Raw genomic sequence first — 17,207 nt, 5'->3', positions numbered from 1 at the left:
AGGTGACACTATTCTTACAAAAGAAGAGTCGCTATCTATGCTTATGCTTGAAAATAATAATAATAATAATAATAATAATAATAATAATAATAATAATACAGAAGGACAAATGGTGTAGCAACCTGGCAGCAGCCATAAGAAAATTGTACAGAATAAGTGGCTAAAACAACAGAAATGTGTTTTCTCACAGCTCTGGAGGCTGGAAGTCCAAGGTCATGGTAGCAGCAGGTTGGCTTCTTCCAAGTCAGTTCTCCTTGCTGGCAGATGGCCAGCTCCTCACCTTTCCCTCCTATGACCTCTTCTCCCCTCACACACACTCTACAGACTCTCCTCTTCTTATGTGGTCTCCATCTCATGGGAGTCGGATCCCACAATTGTGACCTCACTGACCCTTAATTACCACACATCCTTGAATTCTGTCTCTAAATATAGTCACACTGAGGTGAGAGATCATTTCATTAATTATTTGCAGGACATAATTCAGTCGATAGCACCAAGAATTAGCATAAATTGTTCTGATAAAGGTAAGTTAAAATACAGTATATATAAAAAGACGGAAAGGACATTTTGGCAGTATAACTTGTTTATATAGTTCTGAAGTTTGGACAAGTGATTCTGTAGTTATAGCAAGATAGACATACCTAAAATGGATCATTTGGTTTTTTTATAATAAATTTATTTTTTATTGGTGTTCAATTTGCCAACATACAGAATAACACCCAGTGCTCATCCTGTCAAGTGCCTCAGTGCCTGTACCCATTCACCCCCACCTCGCCTTCCTCCTCTTCCACCACCCCTAGTTCATTTCCCAGAGTTAGGAGTCTTTATGTTCTGTGTCCCTTTCTGATATTTCCCACATTTCTTCTCCCTTTGCTTCTCTTCCCTTTCACTATTATTTATATTCCCCAAATGAATGAGAACATATAATGTTTGTCCTTCTCCAATTGACTTATTTCACTCAGCATAATACCGTCCATTTCCATCCACATTGAAGCAAATGTTGGGTATTTGTCATTTCTAATGGCTGAGTAAAATTCCATTGTATACATAAACCACATCTTCTTTATCCATTCATCTTTCGATGGCACCGAGGCTCCTTCCACAGTTTGGCTATTGTGGACATAGGTGCTATGAACATCGGGGTGCAGGTGTCCCGGCATTTCATTGCATCTGTATCTTTTGGGTAAATCCCTAACAGTGCAATTACTGGGTCGTAGGGCAGATCTATTTTTAACTCTTTGAAGAACCTCCACACAGTTTTCCAGAGTGGCTGCACCTTTTCACATTCCCACCAACATTGTAAGAGGGGTCCCTTTTGAATCATTGTTTAGTGTTGGATTCCATGGCATTAAGCAAATTTAAAATGTTATGAAACCATTACTGCTAACACTTGTCTTAAATTTTCCATGATCCCAAACAGAAACTGTGTACCAAGATAAACACCTCTTCCCTTCCTCACCACCCTGGTAATGGACTAAGAACTAAACTGGATATTGCTGAGGAACTTAGGGATTCAGGTTCCCATGGAAATGCAGGGAGAAGCACAGAGTAAAAGCACCTTCCCTAGTGGCTCTTGCAAGTGTAGTCTGACTTGGATAAGAGCATATTTTGGGATGTTCTTTGTTTTTTTTTATGTCCTTTGTTTTTAATATTTCATTTATTTATTCACAAGGGACACATAAACACAGAGACAGAGACAGAGACATAGGCCGACAGAGGAGAAGCAGGCTCCATGCAGAGAGCCTGATGTGGATTCCCGGATTCCAAGATCTCTCCCTGAGCCAAAGGCAGATGCCCAAACACTGACCACCCAGTTGTCCCTGGGATGTGCTTTCTATCCCACAACAATGATACAGGTGGATGCTACCTCCATGGGCTGACATATCATGGGTCCCATTGCAGTGTTTCCAGTAACTCCATCCTTCTCTCCCAAAGTGTGTTCAGGAACTCTTGCCTGAACAGTGTCCAAGACTGTCCTTGGGGCACCTGAATATGATTCAACATGTCTTCCCTTCTGGAGCTGCTCCCATCCATGTAAGCTCTCCTCCAGAGTCAAAGCTCCTGCTTCTAGTCCAGTTCCTTCCTGACATCAAAGGGAGTCTCATGTAGATTAGGAATACTTCTATATGGGGATCCCTGGGTGGCGTAGTGGTTTAGCACCTGCCTCCAGCCCGGGGCATGATCCTGAGTCCTGGCATCGAGTCCCACTTTGGGCTCCCTGCAGAAAGCCTGCTTTTCCCTCTGCCTGTGTCTCTGCCTCTCTCCCTCTCTCTGTCTCCCGTGAATAAATAAATAAAATCTTAAAAAAGAATACTTCTTTCTTATATGCTCAAGAATTTTCATCTCATTCATTTGGGGAATATAAAAAATAGTGAAAGGGAATAAAGGGGAAAGGAGAAAAAATGAGTGGGAAATATCAGAAAGGGAGACAAAACATGAGAGACTCCTTACTCTGGGAAACGAACTAGGGGTCGTGGAAGGGGAGGTGGGCGGGGGTTGGGGTGACTGGGTTATGGACACTGAGGGGGGCACTTGATGGGATGAGCATTGGGTGTTATTCTATATGTTGGCAAATTGAACTCCCATAAAAAAAGTAGGAGCCTAAACAAAATGAAACATAACAAAACAAAAAAACAAATAAAGTGATTCTAAATTTTTCCATGCCATACTGTTCATGTTGGGTTGTGTGACATGGATTTTCTAGGACAGGAAATGAAATTTGGCCACACACTATATAACATTTCAGAAATTTTTTCTAGCATATTTGTTAGAACCTCTCATGATTCCTCTTGGCTTGGATCTTGTGTGTGTGAAGATGTTTGATTCTTGATTATATATATATATATATATATATATATATATATATATATATATGAATATATATGTATATTCATAAATACTATGCATGATAATATATAAACACAGATGCATTTCCTCTATCTCTCAAATATATATATAATATATATAATATATAATATATAAATATACACGTACATACACAGAGATAAATGTTTGGTCACACATGATTCTCAGAGTTTCTGTGAATATATATTTCAAATTAGATTAAGAATTAAATCAGTAGGGATCCCTGGGTGGCGCAGTGGTTTAGCGCCTGCCTTTGGCCCAGGGCGCGATCCTGGAGACCCAGGATCGAATCCCACGTCGGGCTCCCGGTGCATGGAGCCTGCTTCTCCCTCTGCCTGTGTCTCTGCCTCTCTCTCTCTCTCTGTGACTATCATAAATAAATAAAAATTAAAAAAAAAAGAATTAAATCAGTAGATTTGGGATCTCTGGGTGGCGCAGCAGTTTGGCACCTGCCTTTGGCCCAGGGCGCGATCCTGGAGACCCGGGATCGAATCCCACGTCGGGCTCCCGGTGCATGGAGCCTGCTTCTCCCTCTGCCTGTGTCTCTGCCTCTCTCTCTCTCTCTCTCTCTCTCTGTGACTATCGTTCAGAAACGATGAAGGAGCTTACATTTCCAGAAGGGTCCCCAAGATTGACCTGGATCTGGGCCTAAGGCATCAGCCAAGGAATAAATAAAATCCCACAGGGTTGGGAGGCCTTGGTGGCTCAAGGGTTGGGCGTCTGCCTTCAGCTCAGGCATGATCCTGGGGGCCTGGGATCAAGTCCCACATCGGGCTCCCTGCATGGAGCCTGCTTCTCCCTCTGCCTATGTCTCTACCTCTCTCTCTCTCTTTCTCTCTCATGAATAAATTAATTAAAACTTTTAAAAAATGAATTCCATGGGTAGCCTAAGCTGGCAGCTGCTGAGGTGCTCACTCACTTTGTAGACGACTAAATAGGTTTTTGTCTCACTTCCCCACAGGCCTGGGGCACTGTGGGTGCTTTGAGACTATCATCCCCCACTGAGCAGTAATAATCAGCCTCATCCTCAGCCTGGAGCACAGAGATGGTCAGGGTGGCTGTGCTGCCTGACTTGGAGCCAGAGAATCGATCAGGGACCCCCGAGGCTCGGTAGTTATCAGCATAGATGATGTTTCTGGGGCCTGTTTCTGGGACCTGCTGGTGCCAGCTCACATAATTTCCACCGATGTTGGAGCTGCTTCCAGTGCAGGAGATGGTGACCCTCTGGCCCAGAACCCCAGACACTGAGGCCGGCTGAGTCAGGACAGACTGGGCCCAGGACCCTGCAAGGGGAAGAGACACAGAGAGGGTCATGCTGGGGTCTGGAGACAAGAGGAGAATGCAGGATCCCATGTGGCAGCCCAGGGCCCCTTCCACTATCCCCACATCCAGTCACCTGTGCAGTGAGTGAGGAGGGTGAGGAGAAGAGGGCACCAGGCCATGGTGGAGGTCATCACTGATCCTGCCTCTGTGGCCCCACAGCTGAGCAGAGCCTCCCCTCATCTCTCCGTTCCACTCTTCATCCTCTGGAAGAGGAAGGGGTGGTCCATGCAAATGAGACACCCCCCTGCTCTCTGACACTCCCTGGCTCTGGGCCAAGTCCATCTGCTTGAGGCTTATGTAGCATGGGCAGGGGAGAGGCTGTGTGGGACCAGGGGTTGGAGAGGTCTCAGCTGTGAACCCTGATCAGAGGGCACAGGCAATGCCATGTGGTGTTCCTAACTTTAAGAAAACCTGATCCCTCAGGAATAAGCCTCCAGCTTCATGTGGCATCTAGAAACCACTTCAGCATGCATGACATGGGGATAAATGGCCAGAGGACACAGGTACTGCCTGCAGACCTCTATCCACTCTCCTCCTCCTTTGTGATCAAGACATGTGACCATCATGTGGCCTCCTATCACACAGTGTTGACTTTAGGCTTCACTCTAATTGCTCGGTGTGAAACCATCCACGGTTCCCTTGGCTGATCATGGGCCATTCAGGGCAGAGGTATGTCTATATACCAACTCTTCTGACATCACTGTCACATCCAGAGAAGTGACTGGTACCCATGTACACGTGGCCTCTTCTGCACGAGATGCTGAGACCTTCCTCCTATATGATCCCCCTGCTTCCAGCCCTTCCCCTTCTCTGAGTTTCCTGAAATCCTGAAGAGCCAGAGTGTGAGATTCTCCAGGTTGTGGGTAGAAGCCCTTGTGTGCATTCCTGGAAAGATTACACACTGAACATCGTTGTCATCTCTCATTCTTTTATCCTATTTAAAATAATAATTCTCCCTATCCTATGGGCAGTGACTCCTTCCTAGGATCTGTCCTCCCAGCACATGGACACAAGTCTGCAGAAACCCTGCCATGTGAGTCTGTATGTGCCACTGACCTCAGAGCACAAGGGGCAGACCTGCTGGCAGTTATAGGAAGGACAGTGTCACAGCTGCAGAAGTTCTGACAAGATTCCAGTAGAGGACTTTCCGTATAGGTCACCTCCTTGGCCATTTGTGCACTTGGATGAATATTTTTTTCTATAAATGCTTCTCAATCACACTAATTAACACTCAATGATGATGCCACTGTAAAGATGCAGGTAGAATCACTAGTATATTGATCTTTGACTATTGGAGGGAGATTGTGCATGGGAGTTTTGGCTAAAACATCAGCACAGAACAAGGAAAATGGAATGACTTCGGCTCTCATTTGAATAGATATTTAAAAACATTTACTAAAATTCCTTCTCTTTCTTTTTTTTTTTTAAAGAATGTCTTTTCTTTTAATTTTTTTTATTTATTTATGATAGTCACAGAGAGAGAGAGAGAGAGGCAGAGACACAGGCAGAGGGAGAAGCAGGCTCCATGCACCGGGAGCCCGACGTGGGACTCGATCCTGGGTCTCCAGAATCACGCCCTGGACCAAAGGCGGGCGCCAAACCACTGCGCCACCCAGGGATCCCAAATTCCTTGTCTTTCAATGGACACCGAGGCTCCTTCCACAGTTTGGCTATTGTGGACATTGCTGCTAGAAACACTGGGGTGCTGGTGTCCTGGCATTTCATTGCATCTGTATCTTTGGGGTAAATCCCCAACAGTGCAATTGCTGGGTCAGGAGGCAGGTCTATTTTTAACTCGAAAGATGAATGGATAAAGAAGATATGGTTTATGTATACAATGGAATATTCCTCAGCCATTAGAAATGACAAATACCCACCTTTTGCTTCCACGTGGATGGAACTGGAGGGTATTATGCTGAGTGAAATGAGACAATTGGAGAAGGATAAACATTATATGTTCTCATTCATTCATTCTCATTCATTAAATAATAGTGAAAGGGAATAGAAGGGAAGGGAGAAGAAATGGGTAGGAAATATCAGAAAAGGAGACAGAACATAAAGACTCCTAACTCTGGGAAAAGAACTAGGGGTGGTGGAAGGGGAAGAGGGTGGGGGGTGGGGGTGAATGGTTTATGGGCACTGAGGGGGGCACTTGACAGGATGAGCACTGGGTGTTATTCTGTATGTTGGGAAATTGAACACCAATAAAAAATAAATTTATTATAAAAACAACAATAAAAAAACACCACAAAAATGAATAAAATAAAATTCCTTGTCTTATTTTTTTCCTTAAGATTGTATCATGGGTCTGATCATGCAGGTAGGAAAGCCTGAAGTGGTGCCCATGAGGCCCCATGAGGACCCTGTTGTATGAATTTCAGAGCCATCTGAGTGTTGGAATTCCCATAGATAGACGAGCTTCCAGGATGAGCAATTCAAGGTCCCACTCATACCTGGGGTGGGCACAGCTGAGGTCCAGACACATGTGCCCAGTATGTTGAGGACAGAGCAATTGCTCATTTAGACAACCATGAGTAGGAGAATGAAATTCTATTGGCAAAAGACACCTGAACCAAGATTTTTCTGTCAAATGTTACCTCTGAGTTGTGGAGAGGTGGAGATGAGGGGACCAAGTGCCTGAGGTCACAGACCCTGTGGCTCTTACTTGGGACAGAATATTTAGCAGAGTTTCAGCCTGACTGGAGGCTTCCTTGGGGTGAACTGATGGAGTGACATCCCAGCCTGAGAGCACAGGGAGGGGGTGTCCCATGTCCCCAGGGGCCTTGAGCTCTGTTTGAGCAGCGCTGAGGCTGGGGTCCCAGAGTCAATGTACTGATCAGCCTCAGGCAGTGACTGGAGCCCAGAGATGGTCGGGAGCTGAGCTGCCCATGGGGACAGACACTTCCCCTGAGGAATCCTGAGCATCAGCCTCCTTCCAGGGGAGCAGGTGCTCAGGGCACATCCTGGCCACTCTGGTGACAGGACTGTAGTCACATTTGACATCCTGGGGGGTCTCTTCTAATGGGCATTCTGTCTCTGAGACTTTGACCTGGAGGACAGCTGGGCAAGCTGAGATTGAGCCTCGCCACTGAAGGGACAGGAAACAGAAACTACAGAGTGAAGCACTTTACCTTCAGAGAGGAGAGCTCTCTCTCTCTCTCTCTCTCTCTCTCTCTCTGTGTGTGTGTGTCCCAAAACGAGACCCGGTGACCCTCAGTCCCTTCTATGCCTTCTCCACACACTGAGGGATTGCCTTTTATCTCAGGACCTGAACCTCAGATTTCGAGGCCAGTATTTCAAAGACCTTCTCCCTGGGGCAGGATTGATTCAGGTGGTGAGGACTCATATGAGAGCAGGTCTGTAAGCACGTCCCTAAATCAGACGTGCAGGTCTTGTCGGGTGACAGAAACAGGAGGGAGACCCTGAGGGTTTCTCCTGCAGCCCAAATTTCTGGTCATTTAGCTCTCCATAGGTGGATCCTGGGGACTTGCACCTACAGCAAGATCATTCTGTTTTTTTTGTTTGTTTGTTTGTTTGTTTGTTTGTTTTCTGAAATCCTCAGGCAGAGACAGGGTTCAGACCTGAAAAACCAGAGAGAGACCAAAGCCTAAGGGACGGGAGCAGAGGGGAGAAGACAGAGGATGGGGTGGGGGTGTTGTTAGGAAGTCTGCAGCACCTGGTCCAAGGTCACGTGGAGGTGGCTCAGAGAGGAGACTGTGTCTGTGACCAGGGCTATGGTCAATGTACTAGCTATGGGTACATCAGTAGTGACACAACTGGGTCACTACAAAGGTCCCATTTTATGGAATGAGATGGTAAAACTGATGTGCAGATGAACATTTGCTGGGCCTCAGGTTCATCTGGAGACACGGTAGTTATTCCCGTTCATCTTCTCCAAAGTGAGTGGCGATGTGCCCCTGGGCTATTACCTCATCTGTCTGTCTCCTACGATGTCCCATTTTCACTCACTCACTCTAAGTGCATTACAGGACTGCTTTTCTTTCCTGTGGAAGGATAGATCATCACGGGGAAGAGAAAACTCTGCTCTGTATCTCCAGATAATTATATTACTATTTTTTACTGAACAGAGGCTAAGAGACAAGATCCTTCACTTCTAAACTTATCTGAGACACTGTGAGTATCAGGAACTACTTCCACTGTCATGATTTATAGCACAGTGATAGTCAGCCTCATCCTCAGGCTGCAGCCCAGAGGCGAGCAGGAGCCCTGCATTGGCCTAGGAGTCTTTGGATGCAGAGAAGTGGCTGGGGACCCCAGAGACCTGGGGTTTATCTGAGTCTGAATAGTAGTATAGGAGATACCGGGGTGGGGGGCTCCTTGGTTTCTCCTTGAAAAGGATGTTTAGTAGCTGCCAACACTGCTCAGGGTGCAGGTGAGTCTGGCTGTTGTTCCCAGAGATACAGAGAAGGAGGGCAGCTGGGTCAGCACTGGCTGGGACCAGGAACCTGCAGATACAGACACACATGGGATTTTACATAGGTTTATTTTCTTTAAGATTTTATTTATTTATTCATGAGAGACACACAGAGAGAGGCAGAGACACAGCAGAAGGAGAAGAAGCAGGCTCCATGCAGGGAGCGTGACGTGGGACTTGATCCCAGAACTCCAGGATCAGTCCCTGGGCTGCAGGCAGGCGCTCAACTGCTGAGTCACCCAGGGATCCCCTTTATATAGAGATAGAGTAAATTTTCTCTAGGTTCTGAAACAGAGGTGATTCAGTATAATCCCCGAGGTTTGACCCTACCTGTGCAGTAAGAGAGGAACACAAAGAGAACAGGCTTTCAGACCATGGTGCCAGAGCCCCAAGGTCCCCACAGTGGACTGGGCTGCCACATGCCTCCTTTTCTCCTCCACCCTCTGCCACAGGAGGGGCTGCCCATGTAAATACGCTCCACCCACTGACTGTCCAGGCCCTCCCTGGGCCCTGGTGCTGGAGCTTGGCTCACACCACACACTGAGGAGGATGGAGGTGGCTTCAGCCCTGGGGAGAGCTCTGGGAGGAAGCACCTGCTGAGACAACACACAAGTCCCCTGGGGAGTCTCTGTCAGGACAGAGGGGACACAACTGCTGAGTCCCATCAGGGAGCACTGTGCCAGGCCTCAAGGCCCTGGCTGTTTGAATGCTTCTCACTAATGAGCTGCTTAGGGACTGCAGAGCAGTCCCACAGCGCCCCGTGCTGGTCCAGGGCACACACCTCACCATGACCCAAAGCCCCGAGTGTGAGCTGGTGTCTCCACCTCACTACATCTCATTTCTAGGTACCAGGATCCTTTAGTCCTGCCCATGATACTGCTGAGTCTCACTCTCAAAGGGATCCTGATCTATGCCAATATCTGTGAAATTAATTAAACGGAAAATCTCTTTGGAATCGAGTCCACAGACCAATGGGGGGGGGCTTTCGTGCCCAACACTCCTCAATTGCAAACCCATCTTCCAAAGAAGACATTTATTCATACCCAAGGGAGTGAGGACACAACCAAGGTGTTTCGGTCCCAATTCCTCACATTTACTTGTTACCTCTGCAGATATCTCAGCACAACCTGCTCCTGAGCTGGCCTCTGCCAAGTGCCCTGGGTGATTATCCATCTAGGATTATCTAAACCAACATTAAGTACATAATTGTCCTGAGGGCTCTAAGGTCCCAAGTCATCACAGAGATCCTCTTACATGTATGTTGCTGTGTTCTTTGTTGCTGCTCTAGTTGTGTGAAGGTCTCCTGATAGGTTCCCTCAGCCACAGGGGACAGGCCCTGGGCTCTCCTGTCTGTCACTGCCTTGAGAATAATACATGGGTGGGGAAAGGGTTTATCTTGCATCCCTCTCTATGTTTTAATTTTAGATTTGTTGTATTCTTGGCAACTCGTTATTTTCTTCTTATTCAACATCATATGTATAACTGTTGAGTCAACTTTAAAATTGTCCGGCATATGAGGAATGATATGAAAAGAACATTAGTGATCTGTTATTTCCAACATCCTGGGCCCTGACTCATTGCATTGGTAAGTGCTCCATGCACTGTCCCTGAAGAAAAGTGGGACTCTGTGGAGATTGTCCTAGAATATTGAGATGATTTGTGAATATAGGACCAGAGACCATAGATACTACCAAAAATAAGGCTTATCCAATGTCATCCCAAATAATGGGATAAAGGGAGAATATAAGTTGAGAAGAAAGGGATCAACCCATCTCATCAAAGGTTCTGGAGCTCAGGGAATGACCGGCAAATCCTGGGTCACAGGAGGGTTGATCCAAGGGGGGTGGTGGCAGGAATCTAACTGGATTGCAGGTGACACAGGCTAGACTTCTGTTCTTCTTGGCATCCCCTCCTCACCGACACCACCATGATTGAGCAGCTATTTGCTCCGGAAATTAGACCAATCAGGTTTGTATCGAGATAAGCAAGAAAGGGGGTGATTGTCATAAAGCCTGTATTTGACTTCCAGTAGCAGTGTTGGAGGAAGGTAGAACTTGAGATGGTGTGGGACTTGGGTGGGGACAGGGGAGGATGGAGTCAGACAAGAGTGGAAGGGAGATATTTATCTCTTTTACCCATGTAGCACTGGCTCTCGGGGGCATGGTGGTTCAAGCCAACTGAGCGACACTGATAATTTGTCCTCATCCTGGAACCCAGTGATGGTCAAGGAGAACAGGTTGACCAACCCCATGGCAGAAAATCAGGCTGTAGACAGGAAGTTCAGTCAAGGCTGTGCTAGCTCTCAACTCAGGTCTTCTCCCAGAAAGCTCCTACTATGGTAATACCCATTTCACTGTTCTTCCCTCTGAAGTAGCAAAATCCTAGTTTTGAGTATTCGTGACAGCTTCATTGGCAAAGGGATTTCCAGCAATTATTGTGATTTCTCCTTCCTGGACATCCAATACATCTCCCTCCACCCAACTGTTGCAAAGCATCAGTTTGTACCAGAGGAGAGGAGGCTGCTGGCAGTTGCTGAGGATGAGGAACAGGCCTAAATGAGGTTGCCCATGGTCCTGAGTGGTGTCAGCTGTAGGAAGTCATATCCACAGGACTACTTCACCCACGAGCTCCTGGTCCCCAGTGTCGAGCCCTTCTCTCCCAGGCTTGTCATATACTCTCCACTGTCTCCAGGGAAATAAGTGTGCTCTTTGTGAAAATTATCACCCCTTACAGACTCTCTCAGACTCCATCTGATCAGTGATTCAGGAGACCAGGGCACAGAGGAGTCTGATGACATGGCCTGCTCTGAGTGGGACTCAGGAGGCAGTGGAGGGAGAAGTGAAAACCCACTTAAGACACTGTGCATGAGCCTCTGCCAGGCCCTGAGGGCACCAGGCTCCTGGGTCTCACCAGGGGGCACAAGGGGCAGCTCAGCCTCTGCCCAGCCCTCAGGCCAGGGGGGCTCCCCCAGCTGGGAGGGTCCCCTTGCAGGCCCAGAAGGATGCACAGTGCCCCCCTGCTGGTTACATGTCCCTCTCAGGGTCCTCAGAGTCCTAGGTTTATAACCAGAGCTGTGACACCAGCACTCAGCAGTGACCTGAAGGACTGTGTGAAGCACCCTGCGGGGTCCGATGTAAAGAACATGGATACAGTGTCTGATTTGAGAGCGTCCCACATGGAGGGAAGTCATCCAGAAATAAGCACTCCTGTGAGAGGGGGAATGACTACAAAACATAAATTATGCAAAAGACTACCTATCCCACTCCCATTTATGGGGCTCCTCCAAGGTGGGCCTTTCAGTGTATCTCAAGAGAGGCGTGACCATGTCCTGCACATTGAGTCATAGAAGAAAAAAACAAAAAACGGCATGAAGATGCTCCAAACAAGCTGGCAGGCAGTGATTTCACAGAAGAAACACCATCTGGTGATAATGTGGCCCGAATATACAGGGGGACATTACAGGGCAGCTCTGAATAAACCATGTGGTTGGGGCAGAGCAACTGCAGCAGGAACAGAGCAGGCAGGGATGGAGGTGGCTGTGTTCGCAGGATCTGATCAGGCCTGTGCAAGAGGAGGAAGGTGAGGAGAGAAGGGGGAAGAGGAATGTGGGAATGTGGTTTGATGGGCCCCGTCAGAGGGTGCTGCTGTCACTGCAGGAGAACCTCAAGTAGGGGGAGGTTTCGCTGTGCATGAAAGAGTAGAAGATCTGGGGAAGGAGCAAAAACACTGATTTCCTAGCTCAGAATTGGTGGACCCTGACCCTGAGCGACAGGAGAAATGCCCATGACCCGAGGTTGGTGTCCAGGCCTGGTGAGCACACCCCGGGGTGGGTGTGGCTGTCTAGGGGGACAGGAGCCTGGGGGAGAACCATGGGCCACCTCCCAAGTATAGGAGAGGAAAGAAGAGTCCTGGAGGCAGTGTCCCTCGGTCCAGGCTGGCTCCCTGGGGCCATCCCTGCAGTGTACCGGCAGCATTTGGGGAAATGAGTCCTCCCCTCTGCTGAAGGTCCTCAGGGGTGAGATGGGTATTGGATGAAGTGAGACCTGCCCCCTCTTCATGTGTCCCTTTGAAATATTACAGAAGGTGCTGATGAAAGTGAACATGTGTTAGGGGGGATGCTTGCAGACCTTCACACCCCAGGGGGAGGCAGAGTCAGGAAGGAGCATGAGCTGAATGTCCAAAGTCAGGCTGCAGTGCCCTGGACAGTGAATTTCATGCAGAAGTGGAGATGGAGACGAACACAAACCTTTTCTCCACCTGCACACCCTCAGGACCCCAGCCACAGGAAGGCGGAGCTGGGGGCTCTCTCTCATCCCTTCAGCCCCCAGGGAAGGAGCACTTCATTCTGGTCACTGCTGTCCACCCCAAACTTCTTATGGTGTCTGTCATGGGAAGGAGGCTGGGAAGACCCCCCTGAGCTCTGGGGGCCTGAGGCTGACAGAACGTGTGCCCTGGGCCCAGACTCAGGCAGGGGCTGAAGTTCGTGACTGGGACTGGCAGGTGTGGATCTCATTCATTTTGGGAATATAAATAATAGTGAAAGGGAATAGAAGGGAAGAGAGGAGAACTTCCTTTCTATGTCTTTTTGGAATCTTGGTCTAGAAAGGGTTGTTGTGAGTGACTTGAGGATAGAAGGGAAGGTGGAAGCACCCCCTCCAGGGCAGTGCCCAGGATGGACCTAGTCCCAAGGTGGCAGCAGCAGGAGCAGGAGAAGCAGAAGCCACAGGCTGAGCCTGAACAGATGTTGGGTTCCTGCTCCCAGCAGATGAGAAAGGGGTTTGCTCCCCTTTTTCACAGGTCTGGGGCTCAGTGTGAGCCCCAAGAATTTTGTCCCAGGAGGGGCTGTGAGGAGCAGCTCCATCTTCAGACCATAGCCTAGTGATGTTCATGAAGCTAGAGTTGCCAGACACGGAGCCAGAGAATGGATCCGGGCCACCAAGTGATCTAAATGTTATTTCTAGACAAGGATTTAGGGCCCATTCATGGGAGCCGTTGGTACCAGGACACACACTGCACACCTCTGATGAGCTGTGTCTCAGACAAACCTGGATTCTGCATGTCTGTATCAGCCTTGACCTGCATGAACTCATTGCCCAGGGCAGCCTGTCCCTGGCAGCCAGGAATGTCTGTTGAATCTGAGAAAATCCTATCACGTGTTCATGCCAAAGATGGATTTTGGGAACTCAGTTTAAGAGAATGGGGATATATTTTGTAGATAAACTTTCTTGGAGTGTATCTCAGACTCCAGATTACACCAAGGAAATAAAGGAACCAGCTGACAGCCAAGGAAAAAGGGCTGCAGAGGAAACCCCTTTGCTGTGGGGACAGCAGGTTTGTGTCTCACTTCCTCATGGACCCAGAGCACTGTGTGAGCATCAAGACTATCATCCCATGCTGAGCAGTAATACTCAGTCTTGTCCTCAGCCTGGAGTCCAGAGATGGGCAGGGAGGCTGAGCTATCAGATCTGGAGCCAGAGAATCGATCAGGGACCCCAGAGTTTCTGGTTTCATCATAAATGAGGAGACTGGGTGACTTTCCTGGGGACTGTTGGTACCAGCCCACTTAAGTATGAATTTTCATTGCATCATAATCATTGTTGCTAGGGAATCCAGTGCAAGAGATGGTGACCTTCTGGCCCAGTGACCCAGAGACTGAGGGCTGCTGAGTCAGGATGGACTGGGCCCAGGACCCTGCAAGGGGGAAAGATACAGAGAGGGTGATGCTGAGGCCTGAAGACAAAAGAAGAATGCAGGATCCCATGTGTCCTCCCAGGCCCTAGTCCCCTGTTCCCACATCCAGTAACCTGTGCAGTGAGTGAGGAGGCTGAGAAGGAGAGGGGACCAGGCCATGGTGGAGGTCATCACTGATCCTGCCCTCTGTGGTCCCACAGTTGAACAGAGCCTCCCCTCATCTCTCCCTTCCCCTCTTCATCCTCTGAGAAAGGGAGGGACCATCCATGCAAATGAGACACCAGCCCTTTGACCCCTCCCTGACCTTGGGTCAGGTGCCTCTGCCAGAGGATATGAGGGGGGTGGACATGGGAGAGGTTGTTTGCGGCCCCAGGGTGTGAGGATTTCCTCACTGTGAGCAGAGGGCATAGGCAGTGCCAGGTGGCAGGTCCCAGCTCTGATCAAATCTGATTCCTAGGAAATGGAACCAAGTGCCCTCTGGTGCATGGTACCAGATATACCCTCAACTGATTGGTGACTAAAAACCATAAGAGAAAATTTCTATCTTTCCTCTTCTCTGTCCAATATTTTTTCCATTAAGGACTTGCCAGCTGTCCCCTTAGGCGTCTTCCCATCACCTCAGTGTAGACTTTATGCTCTACTCAGAGTTCTCAGGTGACTCCAACCATGGTGCTCTCTCAGCTCTATATGGGTCAGGACTGAGCTGGTGTTTCTACACATAGTACATTTTTTTTATAAATTTATTTTTTATTGGTGTTCAATTTGTCAACATATAGAATAACACCCAGTGCTCATCCCGTCAAGTGCCTCCCTTAGTGACAATCACCTAGTCACCCATCACCCCCCACCCATCTCCCTTTCAACTAACCCTTAGGGGAAAAGGATAGAAAATAGGTGGGAAAAATTAGAGAGGGTGACAAAACTTGAGAGACTCCTAACTCTGGGAAATGAACAAGGGGTAGAATGTCATATATCTTTACACACATGATCATATATGACCAGTCAGATTTAGGGAACTAACATTGAATTTATGGATCCAATAAAGCCTCTTGGAGATATCAGCCTGCCACCTTCTTACAGAGTTTCGAACCATTTAGCAGGTCCTGTCATGACCATGACAGGAAGGTCATGTTCTGGCAGGCACAGGAATCCTGGGATATTTTGGTACTTCAAGAACAGACACCTGGGTATGTACCCAAGTGTATACGTGTTGCAGGTTAAGTCTGATGACAAGTATTTGGCACAAGTTTTGGCTTGGATTCTATACTGGGGGAGCTGTTAAACATTTAACCAGAGGCTTTTCAGAAGAGTTGCAGCAAGGCAGGTTTTAACAAGAGCCTATATGTTCAAGTGCAAAACTTGCTGCAAATATGTGTATAATCAGATAGGTTATTTTTGAAACTCTTCAAATTCAGTGAACTAATTTGTATATTTTTTTATTTTTTTTTATTTATGATAGTCACAGAGAGAGAGAGAGGCAGAGACATAGGCAGAGGGAGAAGCAGGCTCCATGCACCGGGAGCCCCGATGTGGGATTCGATCCCGGGTATCCAGGATCACGCTCTGGGCCAAAGGCAGGCGCCAAACCGCTGCGCCACCCAGGGATCCCTGAACTAATTTATATTAATTCAGCTATATTTAGTAGAAATATGGGTGGTTATTGAGAAGAAATATATTTCCATGACACATCTGAGTAAATACATGATGCAATTCCTGATCATTATAACCTGAACTTGACCCCGATTTTCTCTAGCTTCCTAAAATCTCTGGCTACAAGTCTGAAAACTAACAAGTTGATATTTTTTAAATAATAAATTTACTTTTTATTGGAGTTCCATTTGCCAACATACAAAATAGCATCCAGTGCTCATCCCATCAAGTGCACCCTTCAGTGTCCGCCACCCAGTCACCCCCAACCCCCACCCAACTCCCTTCCACCACCCCTAGTTTGTTTCCCAGAGTTAGGAGTCTTCATATTCTGTCTCCCTTTCTGATATTTCCTACCCATTTCTCCTCCCTTCCCTTCTATTCCCTTTCACTATTATTTATATTCCCAAAATGAATGAGACCATATAATGTCTGTCCTTCTCCGACTGACTTATTTCACTCAGCATAATTCCCTCGAGATCCATCCACATTGAAGCAAACGGTGTGTATATGTCATTTCTAATGGCTGCTGTGAAAATTGGACAGCCTCGTGCAGAGAAGAATGAAACAAGACCATTCTCTTAAACCATACACAAAGATAAACTCAAAATGGATGAAAGATCTAAATGTGAGACAAGAATCCATCAAAATCCTAGAGGAGAACACAGGCAACAATCTTTTTGAACTCGGCCACAGTAACTTCTTGCAAGATACATCCACGAAGGCAAAAGAAACAAAAGCAAAAATGAACTATTGGGACTTCATCAAGATAAGAAGCTTTTGCACAGCAAAGGATACAGTCAACAAAACTACAAGACAACCTACAGAATGGGAGAAGATATTTGCAAATAGCATGTTGATTTTTCCCTAAACCTTTGGAAGTGGACTCAAACTGCTCTATTCCCTGAACTCTTTAAAAGTAAATGCAACCAAATTGCTGTATGAGTTCTAGCAATCTTGGGGTGGAGACTTTTGGGTTTTCTATGTAGAGTATCATGTCATCGGCGAAGAGAGAGAGTTTGACTTCTTCTTTGCCAATTTGAATGCCTTTAATGTCTTTTTGTTGTCTGATTGCTGAGGCTAGGACTTCCAGTACTATGTTGAATAGCAGTGGTGAGAGTGGACATCCTTGTCTTGTTCCTGATCTTAGGGGAAAGGCTCCCAGTGCTTCCCCATTGAGAATGATATTTGCTGTGGGCTTTTCGTAGATGGCTTTTAAGATGTTGAGGAATGTTCCCTCTATCTC

The 17,207-nt window shown here is 47.4% G+C and overlaps 1 pseudogene across 1 annotated transcript in view; it reads right to left on the bottom strand.

The window, feature by feature from the left end:
• Positions 1 to 3,795: 3,795 nt before the first annotated feature.
• LOC144299432 (immunoglobulin lambda variable 1-51 pseudogene) overlaps positions 3,796 to 17,207 on the bottom strand; it is a 34,562-nt pseudogene continuing 21,150 nt past the window's right edge. The window contains exon 2 of the transcript XR_013366171.1: positions 3,796 to 4,148. The product of XR_013366171.1 is annotated as an immunoglobulin lambda variable 1-51 pseudogene (transcript). The remainder of the gene's footprint in view (positions 4,149 to 17,207) is intronic.

Source organism: Canis aureus, chromosome 27 (assembly GCF_053574225.1).
Source record: "Canis aureus isolate CA01 chromosome 27, VMU_Caureus_v.1.0, whole genome shotgun sequence".
NCBI lineage: Eukaryota > Metazoa > Chordata > Mammalia > Carnivora > Canidae > Canis > Canis aureus.
The sequence above is the reverse complement of the archived record's forward strand: the minus strand, read 5'-3'. Positions and strand labels throughout refer to the sequence as shown.